At 42.1% G+C, this 22,243-nt stretch overlaps 1 protein-coding gene across 6 annotated transcripts in view; it reads right to left on the reverse strand.

Annotated features, from left to right (window-relative positions):
• Window positions 1-22,243, reverse strand: part of Nedd4l (NEDD4 like E3 ubiquitin protein ligase) — a 364,487-nt gene that overhangs the window by 196,647 nt on the left and 145,597 nt on the right. The window contains exon 1 of one of the 6 annotated variants that reach the window (XM_008855366.3): window positions 11,182-11,433. The exons of 4 other annotated variants lie outside the window; for them this stretch is intronic. The gene's annotated coding sequence lies outside the window, so the exon portion shown is untranslated. Of the gene's footprint in view, window positions 1-11,181; window positions 11,434-22,243 lie in introns of those variants that run through there. One more of the 6 variants, XM_017794929.2, reaches the window with a different exon arrangement.

Genomic DNA, 22,243 nt, shown 5'->3' on the forward strand with positions numbered 1-22,243 from the left:
ATTTGAAAAATGACACTTAAATAAAATCGCATTCATTTATGCTCTATTAATTCAGAATTATTTTATGATCTGGAAGGAGATTGGACTTACGCTTTCATTTTTAGACCCTGTGACAACAGGCTGGAAAGAAAGCTCAGTCTACTTAAAGGAATACATTTTAGAGGCTCTGACTCATGTAAACAACTAACATGCTAATAATTCATCTGGTGTTAAAGCAAATACTTGTATCTGTGTTGCTAGCCATAAGTCCCTGTGAAGACTAGAACCCAAAGGAAAAAATTTAACATCTTGTATACTCAATTCTTTCACTTTGTTCCTGAATACTTTCCCCAGCAAATTCCAGAATAAAAAATATTACTGGTTTAATAGGAAGTGTTTGGTGGTAGCAACCATCTAATGTTCCCTAAGATCTCAGAACTCAGTGAGGAAATAATTTTCCCCTTTAGTCTGAGTGCACGTTGAAGGAGAAAGAATCAAAGCTCTACCTCATGCGAACAGCAACAACAAAACCAAGCTGTTTAAGCAATCTGCAGACACTGATTATCAGTCAAAGGGTGGACACTTGTGTATACTTGGGAGGCCAGTCATGAGATGATGGGGTCCCCAGAACATCACTAGGGAGTAGGGAATGGGGGGCGAGAGGCAATCAGTGCTGCTGCTACAAAGGCTCAGAAATTTAAAAAGGTGGAACAGGGCTCAGGGGTTCTACTCATCAAGCCTCTTAGAATCCACTGGCTGGTTCTTCCTAAGACTGATAACAAAAGTACCTTAATGCATTTCTATAGTACTAGCAATCACAATGTATTGTAAACAATGCCTTCCTCCCATGGATGTACACACATCCTATGTGTTTTGACTCATTTTGCAGGGCAGAAAATACAACTCTAGTGCTATAGATCAAGGCCCTGCCTGGGCTTTAACCAAACACCGTTTCCCATTTTTCACAAGATCCTGTAAACAACGAACCTGGTTAAGTGCTGGTTTTCTTTCCTATGAACATTCTGGTTTTCATGTGGGAATATTAAATAGAATAATCTCTGTATTCTAAAGTTCAGTGTCTGTCAGCTACATGTTATAGTTAAGAAATCACCTGTTTGTGGCAACTATTTACATGTCATTTTGTGATGAAAACATTTCTGACCATCCCCTTTCTGAGCAAACATTCATTTAAGGCTTAAAGAGAGGGGAGAAGATGGCAGAAATGTGTTTTTACAGCATAAAGGACAGCTGAGGAAAGAGAGATGTGTCAAGAAACTTGTAGATGGGATGGGTAGGAGGATGAAGTGCCTGGGGACGCCTCATGCTCTCCTCACAACACTGCTAACATGGACCATGTACCCTGTGAGGGTGGGAATGCAATTGGTTCTTACTTGCATGTCTGTACTACAGTATTTGTCAAATGAGGTCAAGGAGCAGTCCATCATCATGCGTGGCCCAAATGTCCACACTCAACACCTCCACACTCAGCAGAAACTGTCAGTTCTGTACACACTTGTCCCTTCACGTCTGTGTTCTTTCCATTTTATGTGTGTGTGTAATAGTTCTCCCACTGTCTTAAGCTACAGGATCACAACGCTATGCATTTCAGGTAATGCAGCTATTCTCCATGGGTTTATAGCTGAGGACAGGAGGTAGCAGTCCAGTTCAAACAGCTTCACCAACATGGGAGACTAGATATGTCTGACTAGGAAACTCGGTGTCATTTTCAAACTGACTTCATTCAGTTGAACCAAGCCATACTTCATAGCAGAAGCTTCAGTGGATCTTGGACACCAGGTCAGCAAGCTTCATCCTCACATAAAGGGAGAGCACGGGCATGACAAGAGGAGGCATGGACACAACTCAGAGAAAACAAGACTCAGTGCCTAGGGAGGGGACAGGCAGTTCAGTTTGGCTAGAACAAAGAGGGCAGAAAAGGGTGTAAACGGAACAGAGCTAGAACAGAATTTGGAATATTCCACCTGAGCACAAGGAAAAGGTTGGATCGCCCCCTTTTTTCATCAGTGGTGGTTTCTAGCACTTCTCTTAAAGAATGACTAATGGACAGCCCTGAAATTTCAAGATTCTACTTCCCACGTGCTTTCTATTCTGATTCTACACCAATTAATCATCTCATTTCCCTCTCCCAGTGGACACATTCCAGTCTCTGTCTCTCTCCCCCTCTCTTCCCTCCTCTCCTCCATCCCTCTAGTCAAAATAACCTAAGCAACTTAGGATTGCAAAACAAACTTTCAAATATTATTACCAAAAACATGACTTCTAAATATAACTCCCATAATTCTGAGAAAGGACAAATACTGTTGCCAGGTGACTCTATTTACCTTCCTTTAATCTTGGTTACTCCCTCAGCCATTTGTGAACATCACTCACTGCCTGGTTTTCCAGGGCTTGACTGCTCAGGATCCTACTGACCCACAACTGCCTAAGTATTAGCTGGCTGATGACCATAAAAACCACATTAGTTCATTAGGAACTAGAGACTGATGCTATGAACAGTAGGAAACATAAATCTGTTGTAATAAAGAAGTATGGTACCTATAACTGTTCTATAATGCCTTGGTAGATCTTAGAATACCCTGTGGTTACTGAGAAATAGTCGATGAGTTTAACTCTCATTTTCTTTTGTCTTGAAGATTTATTTTTAATTATTGTTTATGTGTATGTCTAATCCCTATGTGTTGGGGGGTACCCTTGCAGGCCACAAGAGAGTTCTGAATCTCCTGGAGTTACAGGTGGCTGTGAGCCACTAAACCTAGGTGCTGGGAATTGAATACAGGTCCTTGGCAGAGCAGCAAGCACTCTTAACTGTTGAACCATCTCTCTAGCCCCTGTATGCAAACATTTTCTATTGAGATGTTCATAGTTCATTGGGTATTTTCAGCTGACTTACATCCTACTTTATTATTGGTATGGTGCAGGGTTCCCCTTTTTCCTCCCTTTTGTTTATAATCTTTTATCCTTTCCCCTTTCTACATTACACTCTAATTTCAGAGCTGGGAAGCTTCATTTTATCTCACAAACCATGTGACTTCTTCTCTAGAGCTTTATATGGTATATTCTCTATTCCTAACTTTCTGCGTAAGTGACCTCAGGAAGATAGACCCTCTTATATAATGTGTGTTTAATGCTAGGAAGGCTATGATAATTCTGAACCTAATTTTAAAAAGCCTGACTAAAGCTCAGAAATACATGCAATTTCCAAGTCACAGTTCGTCACAGTAGGCATAGTGACAGGTGCCTATAAAGTGATGTGAGTAATGCTCATCTGCCTGGCTGGGTGCTCAGCTGGTGTGCTCTGGTGAAGACCCTGCTTGGTGGGAATTTTAAGGTGCCCATTAGAATGTAATCATTGTGAAATCAAGGGATGGATTTTAATCCTTTTGTATCATACATAACCAACTTGTTTACTAAGCAAAATAAGTCCATAAATAAAATCAACAGATCGCCATTAGCTGCTTTGTAAAGTCAAGTACAGATGGAGACGATGACAAAGCCGGTCATGAAGCCAGCAAAGCTTTTCATTTTGCAAAGGCCGAACTTAATACAAGTCATTCTCTGCAACTGGTAACACTATAGCTAAGAGCAGTAGCTTTTTCACAGTAGTAAGTGGAGTGAATTCACTCACACCACACTGATAAGATTAATACAAATCTTAAAATACTGAAAACCTTCTTTAATTATGTCCTTAATACATCACAGTACATAGTTGTTATTTTTCAAATGTTGTAAGTTGTTAGGATATGATTCACTAATCTTCCCAGACAGTCTGACAAGACTGAGTTTATATGGAATATGACTACCAAATGGAGAATTTATTTTAATTATATAAAAAGTAAAAAGAATTTGCACATTGTTTTTATCAGCCACGGTTATTTTAACATTTACTAATTTGGATGCAGCTAGCATAGAAAAAAAAAGATGATCAGTTTCTCAGTATAAAAAGCCATGTTTAAAAAAAAAAAAAAAACCAACAAAAACAACTCTCCCCTTATCTATGTACTTTATGAACACTGGATATGAGCACACTAAAACCTTACCCTCACTGTGCTAAAACTCACCACTGTACCTGCAAACTTAGATTACTGCCACTTTCCAAAATTCATCTTCCCAAACTGAAATGAAGAGACTAGAAATACTGAATCCAACGGTAAAGGATTTTTATTGTGATAACAATTAATTTCACTACTTGGAAATCTTTGGCTGCTAAACGTTTGTACATACTTTAAGGAGTAACTTGCAATTTCTTTTTCAGTTAAGTATATATGGAAGCCTAGTAACATCAGTTATTAACACACGTTCATGCATGCATGCATGCACATACATGTACTGCATGATAGCTAGAAAGCAGAGATGTGGAACTAACAATGTTTACATGCTACATATAAGTAATGATGAAAATATGACCAATAAACTACAGTTATACTTCAGTGTCATGGAGAGTTGGCTCTGGGATACCAAAATATGAAGATGCTCAAAGCCCGCATGTAAAGTGCTATATTATTTATATATAATCTCTGTGCATCCTCCACAGAGCTGAAGTCACACCTAGATTATAATACTTAGTACCATGTAAGTGCTGTGCAAATAGTGCTGCTGTATTAATTTAGGAAAGAAAGATAAGAAAGGTCTATATGCTGAGTATAGATGCAATTTTTTCACATATGTATTTGCAGATTTCAACTGAGCCTTTGATTGCTTCAGTCTATGGATGTGGAATCCACACAGATATGGATTACATGAAGAATATGGGAAATAAAGTCAGGGCACTCACCAAACAAGAGAAGTGTGGGACATCAGGGATAAACAGAAGACAAACTGGGAAAGACCCCAAGTAAAAGGATCAATCTTGAGCACATTCCACAGAAAGTCTGGGTGGGACACAGACAGGCAGGCTGAAAGGGTGCATGAGGGGAAAGGTGGGAATCCATTTGCTGAAAAGAAGTTTTGCATCATCCCTGTGGAGTTAACCAGAGCTGCATCCCCTCCTGGAGAGGGGCACCATACCAGGGCTCCTCCGACTCCATTGTGCATAGGAGGCCCCTGAGAATCCATATACCTAGCTGATTTCAGCTCCACATCTGGGACAGGGCCTGACATCTGCCTATCTAACAAGCTATCTAACACCAGCCTATCTAACAAGCCATGCTGCTGCTGCTGCTGCTGCTGCTGCTGCTGCTAGAGGACCATGGACCACACTTTGAGTGGTATATCCCTAGATCCCAGCCTTGCCAAGGCAGGCAGAGGGAAGGAGAATATAGAAGAAGGAATACACTGCTGGGGGTGGAAGGGAGGGGAAGGTCAGGAGACATGGGCTCAAGAATCTTCTGACATTTCCTAGGCTTCATGTGCTTCCTGTGCAGAAGGATGGGTGAATCTTGATGGCTCCCTTCTAGTCTTCTAAACTTGGGGCAGGGAGCAGACTGTATGAGCTGCCTCTTCCATGAGGTACTAACAACCTGGGCAGTGCTTAAGGGAAATAGAAGCACAGATGAGAGAGGGAGCATTACTAAACCCTAGTAGAAGGCCAAAACAGCACATGCCCAAGGCTATTACAAAACACCAGCCAAGCCTGGGAATAACCAGCGTCTAACTGTAGGGAACTTGTATACTTTATTCATAGGACACAGGAAAGCTATGCTAGGCCAAAGAAAAAGGAAATGCCGAGTGAAACACTATTGAAAGTCAGCCCTTTACAAGTCATCCTTAACAGACAGTCACAGGCAATTTGGCTCTTTGAATGCTTAAAATTTTACCCTGTGTAGAAATCAAGTCAGTCCTTCCTGAAGAACATCAATCAATGTCAGTTTTAATTCTCCTACTGGCTCAGGCAGGTCAAGTCATTAAATCAGACCACCAAATACTTCTTTTGGTCTGATGCTTACCAAATACTTCTCTGGGTACTAGCGGGGACCCAGCACTTCCTCTATTATCCCATTCCCAAAGTTAGTTTAACATAATTATGGAGTCAAGAAGTATATGCATAAAAAAACTCATCTTGGAGATTTCGAAGAGCAAGGTAGCACGACAATAAAAGATGTCAGAAATGAGCATGCGATTAACTGAGAAGTGAATTAATTAACAGGCAAAATTGCCCTCAGCACCGAAATGAGGGAGGAAAACACGTCAGAGTAGATTAGAAAAGGCAAGCTAACCTTTCTGGGCTGGCTCCTTTATCTCCAAAGGGAACATGTTAGATTAAATTAACTCTTCTGTTTCTAGCATTGCACAATTCTTTCTCATGTCAGCCTCAAACTCACAGCGAGGGCAACAGCAGACATGTGCCTGTCATATCCCAGTCATAAAAGACTCTGAAGGCCCAGGCCCATCTCAGGCCACTGAGGACTAAAATCAGGTCTCCTACCTGCTGTTCCAGTACAGCATGAAGCTTGTCCTGCCGCTCCGTACAAAGGAAGCACCCCTTTCAGACAGCTGATGCTGAAAAACTGACAAGCCAGGGAAACTGACAAGCCAGGGGAGGGGAGATAGCTCAGTGGTAGAGTGCTTGCCCCAGGAGGTATAAGACTCTGAATTTCTCCCCAGAACCACCAAGAAGGAGGGGAGGGAGGGACGGAGGGAGGGAGGGAGAGAGAGGGAGGGTAGCTGTTTACTTTATTTCTATGTTAAAATGCAGTACTTTGCCAATAATTCCAACTTGAAAGGTACTTAAAATTTTTTTATGTTTATTTATTTTGGGGGGGTGCATGTCACAGCAAGCATGTGGAGGTCAGAGAGTAACTTGTAAGAGCAGGTTCTCTTTTTCTACCACATGGAAAGGAGTATTCTGGGTATTGAGCTAAGTCAGGCTTTGCCGCCTGAACTTTACCCACTAAGCCATCTTGCTGGTCCCTTTGAAAGATACTTCATTATCCCAAAGCTGTATGATATGCTCTACTAATTTTTTACCCACACACAATTAATGAAAAAAAAAAAAAACCACCATTTTCTTCCTTATGAACAGGCTACTCAGACATAGACTCCTTAGAGCCAAGCTCTTCAACGTCAGCACTACAGACACTTGAGGCTAGAATATATGTGCTAGGTATCTCCTATGCAATGCAGATACTAGGCCAGAAAAAGGCCTTCATCCACCAGTGACCACTCGCTTCCCACTATCACCCTGTCCCCAAAATTGAGACAACCAAAAAAGTCTTCCAGAAACTGCTAAATGTTAGAGAAGGTGGACAGAACTTCCACTATTTGCGAACAACTGCCTTTAAGCAATCCAAAAGTATACTTGTAAGGGCTCATTGTACATGAAATGACTTAAAAAAATTGTTATGTACATGAGTGTTTTGCCTGTGGAGGCCAGAAGAGGGCATCAGATTCCCTGGAACTGGAATTATGAATGGCTGTTAGCTGTCATGGGAGCAGAACCTGGGTCCTCTGCAAGAGCAGCCAGTGCTTTTAACCACTGAGCCATCTCTCCAGCTCCTGAAATAACTATTGAAAAAATATTCTATTTTTATAGACTATTAAAAACATTTTTTAAAAAAGTACAACTGGGCTGGGAAGATGGTTCAAGGAATAAAGCACTTGCCATGCAAGCATGAGGACTGGAGTTTAGATCCCCAGAACCCACCTAATGCCAGATACAGTAGCATGCACCTGTAACTCCACCACTCTCCCAAGATGGGTGGTGGAGACAGAAGACTCCCTAGAGGCTAGCAGGCCAACCAGCCTGGCATGTACCAGGGTTAACAAGACAAGGTGGAAGGCAAGGACTGGCACCCAAGGTTGTCCTCTGACCTTTACATGTGCAATGAGGCATAACATACACTTGCACACGTGTGTGCATATGCATACACATACAAATTAGAGTGAAAATAAAAACACTTTAAAAATCATTTATTAAAACCTATAAACCAGTATTTAAGAAAACATAAATCACTAAGGAAGACCAAAGAAGTAAAGCCAAGTTTTGCCTTCAATTGTTCTGAATTAGTGCTGCTTTGTTTGTTTGGGTGTTTTGAGACAGTTTCTTATGCAGCCAGATTGGCCCTGAACTTGCTTTGTAGTCAAGGGTGGCCTTTAACTCCTGATCCCCCTGCTTCTACCTCCTAAGTGCTTGGATTCTGGTCATATACCACCACTCCCAGCAGAATTGGTGCTTTTAAAACAATACATGCAACAGAGACATTTAATAATTCTCTAGTAACAAATACATCAGGTTAGAAATCATATTTAATCCTACCCATCCCACAATGCTAGAATAAACATCAGAGCCTACGGCCAGCAGTCAATCCAGACTTCATGAGACAGAATTTGGCCTGGGAAAGAGGCCAAAATGGTTCATGACTAGTATGTGCTGGCTGACCCACCCACACCCTGCCTCAGAGGACCACACTGCCCGAGGATCATCTTGCCACCCATGATTAACACCCTTTTCCCTAAAAGACAATTAAGGCTAGGGAAAGAGGAAAAATACCATTTTACACAAATATCCCCAGGTTTCTTATATGCCACTCTGCTTCTTTTGGAGAGAAGGTAGAGAAGAATTCTTTGAAAGTAAACAGGGAAACAGGATTGATACATTCCCAAAGGAAACCTGAGAGACTGCAAGTTGGAGCCATCCAATTTTATTTTTAAACTACTTTTAAAAGCCGTCTCTTTAAACAAAGGGACATTCCTTTCCTTTGTGACTACAAAAGATTTTTAAGTTTTTAGGTATCAATGTGAACATGCAGACTCACCATTGCTACACAGTTAGGTCAGAAGGAAATGGTGAGTTCTACCCACTCCATGAGTTCAAGGGCTATCCAGATAGCTCTGCCACATGCAGAGGGTGTCAATCACGGATAAAGAGAGCAGGTAACTGCCAATACAGCTGAAGGAGACATGGGCAGTTACTATTGGCAGATGGGAGACACGATCATCCAACATGATCACCTGCGGCCACCCTGGAGCAAGTTCATAGGGAGGTCTGAGGGGCCTCAGGGCCCTGGGCCACTTGTGAGTCCCCATCCAGAGGGCAGCTCTGCCATTGCTGTCTTCTCTGAATGTCTTTGGTTCCATCTCATTTGTTCCACCCAGGGAAAGAGCACAAAAAAACTAGCTCTGCCCAGTTCCTACAGGTGGGGAGGTGGCTGGCAGGGGAGAAATCCCCAGGAGGAGGGCATGGAATTGCACCTGAGCAGTCCCAACCAGGCAAGAGTCATTTACATTAAAGATCATTAACCATGTGTTCAGGACTCTTGGCAAGAAGTGAGAGTTTGCAAGTTGAAAGAAGGTTTCCAAATAGAGTTTGAGTCACAGCAGTAGAAGAGCACACCAGTGGCAAGAGGGAATGGCGTCACCTGGGGCTGGGGGAACACTGTTTAATACTGGAGCTGCCTGGGTCTGTTTTGTTCTTCCCGCTCCCTCAGGAGAGATAACTACTACTTCGAGCGCAAAGCAATTGACAGGGTCAGAATTAGAAGCAGGTAGAGTGTGAGGTTTCTCTTACCAATTTTCATATCTCAATAGCAGATGTCCTTTTTTTTATTATGACTTTTTTGCTTTTTTTTTATATTTTATTTATTACTTTTATTTTATGTGTATGAGTGTATTGCCTGCATGTATGTGAGTGCATCCGTGTCGTGCAGTGCCGTGGAGGTCAGAAGAGGGCTTCAGATTCCCCTGAAACTGGAGTTAAGGATAGTTCGTAGCCGCCATGTGGGTGCTGGGAATCGAACCTGGGTCCTCTGCAAGAGCAGTCAGTGCTCTTAACCGCTGAGCCATCTCTCCAGCCCCAGCAAATGTCCTTTTAAGGTGATGAGTTAAGCTCTCCAATCTCATGTTGCACACAAAAAGGATGATGCATCCCCTATAGTCATTAAACAGCTCTGTGTACCCTACAGCTAAGGACCTAATACCACACAATTTGTAAGGAAAACATGAAATCACCATGAAGCAAATGGGCAGAAGTTCAATTTTACACATGGCAAAGGTCATGGTTTTGAAGATTTCTGACAAACGTTTTTTCTGACATACTTCAAGTCACTGCACATGCTTGACTTCCTCCTCCTTCATCGCTCATGAAACCACACAGAACCACGTGAGCTCCACCTCTGCCTTTGTGTGAGGCAGCCCGAGAGTGTCTCACTGCATATGGATTCATCCCCAAAGTGCACCCTTGCCCTGGTTTCTATTCAGGATTACATAACACCACTTTCCTTCCATAAATTATATACAAAGAACACTTTCTGTGACTGAAGTTGAGGAAAGAGAGACAGAGAGAGAGACTTAATACTATTGCAACTGACCTCATGTGGAAAGAGGTCTAACATCAAGAAATTAATGCTTACATGTTTCTTAATGCCATTTACATGAGTTCTCTTTAACTTAAGAGTAAGGAAAATGTAAGTTTGCATAGCATTTCTCTTAAAGGGAAAAGAGTTTTTATTTTGGAGACTGGGGAATATGAGAAAGGTTAATGAATAGGCTCAAACCACCAGACACTTCACTTCCCATTCTTAAAAATTCCTGGCTTAATATATCTTTCCATATAAGAGAAAAATGATAAAAAAAAAAAATCTGTGAAAGTGCAAACTCCAGTTGGGAGTCATGTGATTTGTCTCCAAGGATTTCCTGTAAAGGTCTAAAACAAATCAGAAGGCATGTGTCCTAGGAAGTAAATCTCCAAGGACTGAGGTGCACCTGTCCCACGGAGATCCAGACAATCCCATTAACTATGCTTTTACATTGAATCAATACACAACAAACTCTAAAAAAAAAAAAAAAAAGATCTGTCCTTATTTCATCTTAGGGTTTTGTATCAAATTTATAAACTCTACAAGATAGATCCCTTCACTGTGTCCATTTTTGACATTTCAGGAACACACAATGACAAATGCAATAATTTATTCATATGGGTGGGGGCACCAGAGAATTATCTGTATAATCATTTTCAATGCACTACGCTAAAAAGAAGCTTTAGACAAAATGACAGAGGTTAAATACACAAGTAATTAAAAATTTGTACTGTGTACTTTTTGATACAGGTACTCAAGCATGCTAAAAATGTTTAATGGGCATTTAAAAGAGAAAGGGGGGAAGGGAGGGAGGGAGACACAGAGGGAGAGATGGGGTAAGAGTTTTCAAAGAATCCCCCCAAATTCTAGCACAGGTAGGTTAAAGCCCAAGAGAATATTCTGCACAGATCAAATACAAAGGAAGGAAGAGCCTTTGCAGGTTAGTACTTACCAGATTCCAGGCAGGAAGAACTCATTTAAAAGGGAGAGAGGGAGAGGCAGACGGGTCTAGATGCAGATGGTTGGTCTGTTTCCCCTAACAACAGCAAGAGCGGAAGAGGAATCCTGGTCTCTCCAGTTCCCGACAGGTAATCAGCAGCCTGGAGCAGGCGGAGGGAGGAGCCGAGAGGGGAGGGCCCCTGCAGCAGCTACAACCCAGGTAGGGCCCCAAGGAGCCTCCCACCAGGCATGGAACCCTGGAGCTGTGCTGGGCTGGCTGTGAGGAAACCTGTCTGGGCTGGAAGCGGCTGCTGATGCCTGCCTCTCTCAAATCAGGAGCGAATTCAAAAGTGGGGAAGACAGAAACAGCTCATCATCGGAGGCAGTTCAGCCAATGACTACAGGAGGAACTTGGTGGATTCCCAGGACACTGAGAACAATTCAAGCCCTACAATGCGACCCTGCAACCAGACTACACCTTGGAAAATCGGCAGTCAACTTACAGTAAGAGGTGCACAGACAGCCTCAAGTCATCTGGAACCTCGGTCTCCAAGCCCTCTTTTTACAATGAATGTCAGCCTTTCCTGAGTGTTTAAACCACTGTTAGGAGGAAGATCATTCAAGGAAATGAGGACACCCCTCAAGTCATCCCCCCTCCCCCCCCCATCCTCATGAATATGAAATGAGTCTTTATTTTTATCAGCTGAAATAGCTGACTCTTTAGCTTGGTGATGCTGAGTAAGTTTCTGAGCCACTCTGATCCTTGGCTTCCTTATCTATAGAAATACACACTGAGACCCTCTTGCCCCATTGTAAGAAGCAGTGCCATCCCAGGTGTTCTTGAGAACAGCATTTGGCCATCAAGTCACTTTTGACTCCTTTACATTTCCTCAGTCTTCAGCAGCCTGTGGTGCTGAACTACTATCCCCCAATCAGCTGCCTTTCCCTAAGTGTGGAGACTGACTCAAAAGGCAGGGTGTGGGCTGGTGGAGTGTGTGCCTAGAAGAAGCAAGGCTCTGACTTCTTTACCAGCACTGCTAACAGAACAGATACACAGCCCAATGCAAGTCTATCAATGCAAAAGAAATTTTTCTACTCCCTCTTTCACCAATAAATGTCTCCAACCAGTTGGAGATACCACTTTAAAATTTAATTTTGAATCCAATGGTCAAAGACAAATCCCATGATCCCTCAAACTCAACCCTGCCAAGGACACCAAGCTACATTCCCAGGTAAAGGAGGCCCCTGCCCAAGACTCCATGAAAATTCCCATTTCGAGACCAAGCACATATTCCCTTTTAAGGGCCAAGAGTGTAGAAAGAAGAGACTGACAGTGGGGTCAGAGGGCTTTTCCTTTGAGCTTCCTGTTGAAAGGTTTTTTGTTTCTTATAAAGGGAGATCACAGTTTACTGAGAATACCATTCTTTAATAATGAAGACTAGGACTAACCTAGTCAAGAGGTTGCTTGGCCCCACCTGGGCCAAGAGGCCACCATCACCATCTGGTGGTAGCCCTAGTATACTGCAGCTATGAACCCTATACCATCTTCAATCCCCTCCAGAGAGGCAGCCAGTGGAATTCCTGCTTTGTCACATTGACTGTGACCACTAGCTTGGCTGCTCCAGGACATCCTTTGTTCTTTCTCACCAGATCTTATTTCCAGTCTTCATTCTTCTCCACACTTTAAAAAGTTCTTTTTCTCCCTCCCTATCGCATCTCCCCATCTAACATTGGGGGCCAGGGTTGCAAAAAAAACAAAATCCTCAGCACACACAGAAGAGGCAAAGAGCCAGTACGCCCTCTAAACAGGACAAGAAGAGCCAACATTACTAAAAGGAAAAAGGCACAGACCCAACCAAGACACTGAAAATACCAAAGAGAAAGCCTTGGAGTTGGGCCCTGACCATAGGGCGTGTGTGTATGTGTGTGCGCGTGTGCGTGTGTGTGTCTCTGTCTGTCTGTCTGTCTGTCTGTCTACAAGAGATTCAGGAGCTGGGCAAATTGTGCTGTGCAGCTGGTGCAGAAAATGTGCTGTCAATGAGCTGACATTTAAAGCAATGCTTCTTAACCACATCCCTTTCCTCAAGCTTCCATCTAACCTTCTGGACTACTCAAGGTCCAGCAAATTCTAAACTACCCAGGTCATCCTCAGGGGAAAAAAAATCACTAGAGGGAGTGAAAGCATGGAAAAGGACAACTTTAGGAAACTCCTATTTAAGAAGTGTGACTACAGCAGTCTCTTAAATAGAATTAGTGGTTTCTAAGAAAGTACTATGGGGTCATCAATAAAATAAAATGGGTTTCACCAAGCAGCTGCTGAAAGGCCTGGGCCAGGGTGCTACAGGTATGATTTTTCTACATGTTTGGAGTACAACAGAAGAGAATGGTGCTGAGGAAGATAAGAATTGTCAGAACTTTATAGTGTGCAAAATGTCCTGATTTATAGCTACATTGCCCCAGAATATTATTGGTATATGACTATAACTACAATATTGAGAATGTCTATAATTAGCTTAATTCTATATTAGAATAGTCAAGAGGCAAATTTCAGCAACTCTGCCTTCTAATCAGAGGTATACCACAACATATAAAATAGCCCCAAGAAACAGCAAATCTATAAAACAGCTTTGATCAAGCCGGGTGTGGTGGTGCTGGCCTTTAATGGAGGCAGATTCAGGCGGGTCTCTGAGTTCAAGGCCAGCCTGGTCTACACAGAGAGTTCAGGCCAGCTGGGGCTACAGGGAGACCCTGTCTCAAAAAGACTGAGTAAAAAAAAAAAAAAAAGCTTTGATCAAGAAATACAGTTTGCTGGCTGTGGTAATGAAAATCTATCATCTTAACACTCAAGAGGATGAGGCAAGAGGATTGAGAACTTCAGGCCAGCCTGGACTACATAGCAAGCCCCTACTGACAGAAAGAAGAGAGAGGAAAAAGGGAGGAAAAGCCCATAAATCTGGACAGAAACACACACACACACACACACACACACACACACATACACACACACACACACACACACACACACACACACCCCTACATATACTCACGTATTGACTGCTTTCTTCTTACCCTTTGTGTTTTAAAAACCTTTCCAACTAATCACAAGTGTACCTCCTAAGGCCATACAGGCTGCAGGGTTATGCTGGAACATGACAATGTCCAACAATTAGGGTTTTTTTTGGGGGGGGGGTCTTTTTAGACAGGGTCTCCCTGTAGCCCCAGCTGTCCTGGAACTCACTATGTAGACAAGGCTGGCTTTGAACTCACAGAGATCCACCTGCCTCTGCCTCCTGAGTGCTGGGATTAAAGGCGTGTGCCACCATGCCAGGCAACAATCAGTTTTTAAAACAATCAGAAATGAAGCCAACAGAAAAAATACTCTACTATCTGCCCCGGGTAGCTATGAATACAATTCAATGCAAAATCATAAACTTAATTGAAACATTATGAGATTGGGGGGGCGGTATTTCTTGTGACTCAGTTGTATGGTTCTCTGGTGTGAATTCTGTAGAGGTTCTTGACTTTGAACTTTGTAGATGACAATGTCTTGTCCCAATATCAAAAGGTTGGACACACCTGTGAGTCTATACATTTAAAGATCCTTAACAACAAAAACAAAAACACACTTGGCTATCTATAAACCATGTTCATAGAACAAATTAGCAGGAGATGATTAATTTCTGAAGGCCCACATCTCTATTCTCCATCTCCAGTATACTCATCTTACAATGTGCCAGTCAACATAAATGGATGGCTACTGAACTCTTCTGAAAGATAAAGACAAGTCCTTGTGGGTTACATCACCCCCAACTAAAGGGACAGAAAGTAATGATGCTTGTGTTTGTGAGGCAGAAGTAAATGAACCATGGAGCCCCTGAAGAGCATCAAGGTAGCCCAGGAAACACCACAGAAGTGAGGGGTAAACTGTCAAAAGGCTGGAGTGAATCACTAAACTGGGTAAGCTAGGAATTCGGAGACCTCCGAACCAACTCTAATATCCTAATTCCCTTCTTACTTAAGACTATTAAACATCTTAGCCTTTCCCAGACCAGCAAGCCTGATAAGGAACCTCCCTGCTGCTTTCTCCTCTTTTTACTGAATTAATGGTCCATTAACAGGCAATCAATAATGCCTGAAAGTCAGCAAATCATTTGTGATCCTGAATGATGTATTAATATCTTGGTTTCAGCATGTCCCTGTGTTATGGTGATAGTTTTGTCCTGCAGTTTTAGGATTTAGGCCTATGCCATTTAGGAACCCAGGCTTGAAAAGTCAACTCAAATCAAATTCTATCCCAATCAGCAACACTTATCAGGTTCCTTGTAGGTATTTATCAATCACTCTTGGGGTTTGATTGGAGTTGAGGTTTCTCAGTTGCAGGCCTTGTCAGAGCTTGCTTCTCTCTGTCCATTCTGGCCTTAACTTTCTGAAGTCTTCAGCAACTGCCATCGTCTGTGCATGTTATTGAACATTCAGAATACACTCAATACTAGTTTCATTTGACTGTTTTGTAATGAGTCCATTTTACCAATAAAGTTAAGCTGCTACAGAATAAGGCCAAAGTTGTCCTCTGTAATTTACTAATTACATGGAGCCAACCTCAGCCACTCTAGTCTAGAGGACTTAGCTACAAAATCCAAACAAATAGAAACAGCATCTGAATTCTGTAATAGCAGCCACTAAGGCCAGGCCCTTAAGCTCAGAGTTTTACTTGCAGCACAGTTATGAACACATTCTGTTATTTAGCTCATTACAAAAAGTAGGCTTCTGATTTGCAAAAAAAGTGTCAAACATCATTATACCTCTGCTATAGAACCCAAAAAACACTAAGAGAGAAGACTGTATTCACTGATGCCAATGGCATTTAAATATCCCAGGCATTGAATTATTAGTACTCCACTCAGAAGTGTTTGAAACCATCAGCTCTATGTTCCACATTGTACCTGAAGGTAGAATATGAGATTTAAATAGCAAGAGCAAAAGGTTAGCTATGGCGAGAAATCATAGGTTCACAAGTGGATAACTTCATCTCCTAAAACTAAAATAAACCTTTGTAATTGTTACATAAACTGTACAGACTGAACTGCTTCTTGGCCCTTTGGTTAGATCAAGTACAGCAATACAGATTCTTTACAGGAAAACTGTACATACATATATACACACACATATTTAAACAAAAAAGGGACTGGAAGAGATGGCTCAGAGGTTAAGGGTATATACTGCTCTTGCAGAGGAGCTGAGTTCAGTTCCCAGTACTCATATTAGGCAGCTCACAGCTACTTGTAACTTCAGTTCCAGAGGATCTTATGCCCTCTTCTGGCCTCCGCTGTGGGTACCTGCACTCACATGCATATGCACATGCAGACTCACACATAGACACCTAGACATACATACATAGAGAAAGACACCACACAGACTGAAAAATAAACCTTTAAAATATACATATATTTTTTAAATGGAAAAAAAAAAGCCCAAGCATCCACAAGTTCTCTTTTCTCAGGTAACACAATTCTTAGACATTAGCACATTAATGCTCTTTCAGATCTACATTTCTGTGTTACATTTTCCTTACACAAAGATGTTACCAAATCATACAAATTAATGTGCAACTTACGTTTTAGTCTATGCTAAAAAATGATTCCATATCATTAAATACTTCTTGCAACATCATTTTAATGGCTTTATACTATTCTGTTATGGAGTTTTGTGATACTTTAACATCCCTTAGCTATTAGGATGGCCCCTAGAAGCCATGTTTTGACTACTTATTCTCCAACTGATGGCACTGTACTAAGAGTGCTGTAGTATCTTCAGGAGGTGGGACCTAGAGGGCACAAGTACATCACTAGGGATGAGCCTTTAAAGCTTATGGCCCAGCCCTGTTCTGGCCTGCTGACTGCTTCCTGGTCCACCAAGATGTGAACAGCACTCATCACATGCTCCTGCAGCCATGAACTCTACCATCCCTTTTTGCCACATTTGACTGGGATTCCTCTGAAACCATGAGCCAAAATAAGTCCTTCATTGAACTGTTCTGCCAGGCATTGTTTAACAGCAATGCAAAACTAACTACTACAGATGGACAAGAATGCAAGACAGCCTTCACTATTTCCATAGGATGAGTTCCTTCCAAGTGCTTATTCGACCAACAGACACAAAAACATTTCTTTCTATATTTATTAACATTAAGCAATATTTATTGGAAAGAGAAAATACTTAAAAAGCAAAAATAGCTCTATCCCTACTATCCCAATATGATACTAACATTTTATGGAACTTTAAAATTTTACATTTTAAAAAAAGATTTAGTCATATTTTAAATTATGTGTATGTGTATGTCTGTAGGTGGGTATGTGCATGTGAGTATAGGTGTTCATGTCGGCGAGAGGCATCAGATCCTACTGGAGTTAGAGTTACAGGTAAGCCATCTAACATGGGTTTTAGGAATAGAACTTGGGTCCTCTACAAGAGCAGTATATGCTCTTAACTGCTAAGCCATCTCTCCAGTTTCTTGTTTTCTTTTAAGAAAGGGTCTTGCTGTGGTAGCCCAGGCTGGCTTTAAAACCTGTAGTTGTCCTCAAGAGTCTGAGCTCTGAAGTCATAAGCATGTGTCACCACACCCAGCTCCAAAGTTAACATTTTGTTCTGCACCCTTTCCACTCTGTCCTGTGTATGCAGGCTAGGCGTTGCTTATCCAAACACTTAGGACAAGAAGTGGTGCCGATTTCAGGCTTTTTCAGATTTTGGAATGTATACACATGCCCATGAGAAATCTTGGGGACAGAATCCAATTCTAAACATGAAATCCACTTATGTTTTATATGCACCTTATACACACAGCCGGACGATCACTTCATGCAGTTCTCTTCAGTGCTGCTGTTTTGACTGTAGCTTGTCACCTGAGATTGCCTAGGAACTTTCTGCCTGTGGCATTGTGTCAGTACTCAGATTTGGACTGTGGAGCATTTCATATTTTCAGACTAAGGATACTAAAGCTGCATCTATGTGCACACGCACACGCACACACCTATTTTTAAAAATATTTTGCCTAAAGGAATAATTACTTTAGCTTTATTGAAGTTGCAATTTTATAGGACTTTATATAAAACATTTCACTTATGTTTAATAACACGAATTATTCAAGTTTTATTCAATGAATAAAAGACTTGATTCTTGTTGTATGACCCAATATAGATAGATGGAAAGGTTGAAGTAAAGACAGGTGGGAAACAGAAGCAAAGGAGAAAGGGTCAGTGTGCTGGATAGTTTTAGTGTCAACTTCACACACCTGGGTTGAGGGAGCCTCAATTAGGGAATTGCCTCCATTGGACTGGCCTGTGGCCATGTCTGTGGGGCATTTTCTTGATTGTTGAGTGATGTGGGAGGGCCCAACCCACTGTGGGTAGTGCACTCCTGGGCAGATGGGCCTGTGTTGGATAAGAGAGCAAGCTGAGCAGGGGCCACGGGAGCTAGCCAGTAAGCGGAATTTCTCCATGGCCTGTGCTCCAGCTCCTGCTCCCAGGTTCCTGCCCTGAGTTCCTACCTTGGGCTCCCTGATGAACTGCAACCTGGGAGATGTAAGCTGAATAAACCCTTTCCTCCCTAAGTTGGTATTGGTCAGAGTGTTTTGTCACAGCAATGAAGAAACAAAGACAGTCAGGATACACAGCTGCCCCACCACCCACTGCCTCTCTCTCTCTCTCAAGCTTATTTAAAGTCACAGAGTCGTGGTTAGTTTCAACCCCCAGGCTCATATAAAGCAGAGTCAAGCTACTGATCAAAGAAATAAGGACCCCAGACTAACCAGGAAATGGTCAAGGCTCCAAGTCAACGCCTTAATCCTGTTGCGTGTGGTTTATTACTAAACTTGATGGCTGCTAACTGCTCATGCTATTAGCCATCAAATGTGCTCTGAACTTGGACAGCCACCTGAACAGCCCCAAGTTCAAAGGAGTCTAACTGAACTGGTTAAATGCACCCAGGGCAAATCAAATCTTAAGGGATACCAATGTCTAGTTCACTTACCTGCGGCATCGTTGCTTGGAAGATATTTTTTAGCCCTGTTGTACTGCTTCAACTCCTGTGGTGTAAAGGTTATTACCTGTGGTTTGGAGTTTGGTCAGAATGAGGGAAGAAAGATTCCCCAGAGCATTCCAGGGCTGTAGAGTTCAGTGGGGGTAGCTAGCCAGACAGTGCTGAACTTTAAAGACAAAAAGCCTGCTGTCTTTCAAACAGCAGGCTTAGAGCAGAGAGGGAAAAGCAGCAAAAATTTGATGTGGGCTTTATAAAGTCTAAAAATAGGCACCTACAGCGGAATGGTTTCTTTAGAGAACAATTTTAAAGATTCCCAGGAGGTGTCAGCTGCTCACTGCACATCAGAGGAGGATAAAGGCTTCCCAGTTGTCTGGGAGGATTGTAAAGCCCAGAGAGGGGCACCCTGGACAGGTGAAAGAAACATCTTTTGTCCTCAGTCCTGTTGCAGAATAAAGGTGACTGTGGGAGAAGGTCAAGGCTTGGTTTCTGATTCAAGAGAGTGCTGAAGGAAGAGGAGCCAAAAATTAACTCCCTCTACACAGGCAGCCCGGAAGAAGAGCAAGCCATAAGGGACTTTGTTAGACACTGAATTCTTTCCACTTGCAAGACTAATAAATATTGATTACTTGGGCAAAAAGAGTCTTTTCCATAATACAGCAGAAGTGAACACTTGCAGCATTTCCGTTATTCAGATTGTACTGGAAGCCATTATATTGGTGCAGGCACTGCTCACCAACATGATATCCTTGAGAAGGTCAAGAGCAGATCAGGGTAACACAGTGCTTGAGAGGGCAGTTAGTGTTACACTCAACACAGGTCAAGTCAGAGTCACAGGTCCAAGTCTGGTCCAGCCACCCCTATAACTTTATAGACACCTGGGATAACAAGAAGTCTATTTGAGTCTCAGTTTCCCCAACTATACTGCTGGGCTCACTGTGGCTCCTGATCCTGGCCACCAGTATCTCCCTCCAGACTGCTAGAACCACGGTTTCTGGGATGACGCATTTTTTAAACTCTCTGCGCGTTTCTATTGTGGAGCCATTCTTAACCATCACTGCTCTGATGGGCTCTGTTGGTGTTCGAGTTCCATATGAACTTCTGTCTGCTGTGACGGTCAGCCTATACCACGGACATCTGATGGACAGACTCCGGCTGAGGGTAAACCCAGCAAAGATAGGGAAGGGATGCTGGTTTCTGAACCCAGAATCCAGGACATTTCCAATTCTAATCTTTTCCTCCATCAACCAAGGAACACTTTTTCTTGTCTATCACTGCACACATGCGCCTGTGTATCTGTCAGATAAATAGCGCAAACAGGCTGGGCCTGAGAGTGCAGGCATTTGTCGTTTTGACAAACCTTTCCATGTTGTTAGAAGCCATACCCTCTGGCACACCCCAACAGCAGTGTGACTTTCTTTACACCCTGGTCTACAGAGAGTGCTGTGAAAACTTTGGCAATCTGACTTTGAAACATAGTGTTTCATTGTAGTTTAACTTTCCGTGTTAAATTGTTACTAGTACTCCCTTTCCGCTAAGTCTTTTCACGCTCTCAGAAGATCATTCTGCAATTAGGCTATTATAGCCTCTTTATTGATTTATAGATCATTATATATTAAGAAAATCAGCTCTTCTTCTGATAGAAACTGGCAATACTTTCTTCAGTTTGTCTTTGAACTTTATGTTTTAGAGTTGTTGTTTGGCCCTAGATGCTTTTTCTCAGATACATCCATCAATCTGGTAGTCACATTCTCTGATAAGGCCACTTAAACTTCTTTAAAAACTTACAGTTAGGGGGCTGGTAGGTGGCTTGGCAGGTTATGCGTATGAGTGTTTTGCATGCATGCATGTTAAGTGTACCTCCTGCCACCATGCCTCCCTGCCATGATGGACTCTAATTCCCCTGGAACCTTAAACTCAAATAAACCCTTCCTTTTATAAGTTTCCTTGGTCATAGTGTTTTATCACAGCAAATAATAAAGTAACTAAGACAGCTATAAACATAGAAGAAAAGATGTTAAATAAAAATGATTCAAAATTATGTTTCCCCCTGAAATTCTTAGGTTTTCTTCTTTTTTGCAAAGCTATGGAAACTAAGTTAAAGCCTAGGTGAATCAAGTCTGAGGAAGCAATCTGAATGATACACAGGCATAAGAAAGAGTGAGCTACTGAGAGTAGCTCAAAAGTGATGTTCAGCCAGCCAAGCAAGGCACTTGGGGAAGCCTGTCTCCAAGACAAGGGAGTATGTTGCAGGTGAGCAGCTGTGGCTGAGCACAGAAGAGTGTTCTTACCCAGCCAAACAGCTTGATGAAGGATGATACACAGCCTGTCAACTCCCAGCTAAAAGAGTGCTGTATCAGCTTAGGTGTCACCCTCCAAGCACATGTTGACACCAAGGACAGCCAGCACTGTCCAAACAACCTGGACCCAGAGTATCTTTTCTACAGGAAGATGGGTTCCTTGTGGCAACCTACGTTGCCAGTATGAAAGGATCTGGGGAAAGGGTGGGGAAGATCTTTCACAGTGCTTCCCTCTGTTAGCCAAGACTTCAGTGGTGAATGAAGTGCTCTGAGCAGGCAGGGACCTTGACTAATGTCCCTTTCTGTCCAGTGTACAGAACATGATAAGGGTTCAAAAAATATCTTTCTAAAAACCTTAAAGGGGGATAAGCGTTGCTTAGTATGGCCAGGAAAAGAATTTTCACAACAGATAGAAAATTTCTTAATGTTATTATATCTCATAATTATTAAAAAAGAAAATGAGAATGTAAAAGATGTTAAAAGGATATAGGAATGGAGACACTTTCCAAAACAGACAGAAAAAAATGAGAAAGCCTAAGCAAGAGATGAAGGCCTATGTAGGTTTGCTATGCTATATAACGGATGAGACAAAAATAATATACACATAATCTTAAAATTTCTAAGGTTATAGTTTAGTCAACTAGTTTAAGGAACAAAATATATGTCTAGTCAAGGTTCATCTGAGAACATTTGGTTTTTACCCAAGCTTTATCTACATAGCACATGGTAATTAAAAGTACCAGA

The sequence above is a fragment of the Nannospalax galili genome, unplaced genomic scaffold, assembly GCF_000622305.1.
Source record: "Nannospalax galili isolate Female #2095 unplaced genomic scaffold, S.galili_v1.0 scaffold567, whole genome shotgun sequence".
NCBI classification, from domain to species: Eukaryota; Metazoa; Chordata; class Mammalia; order Rodentia; family Spalacidae; genus Nannospalax; species Nannospalax galili.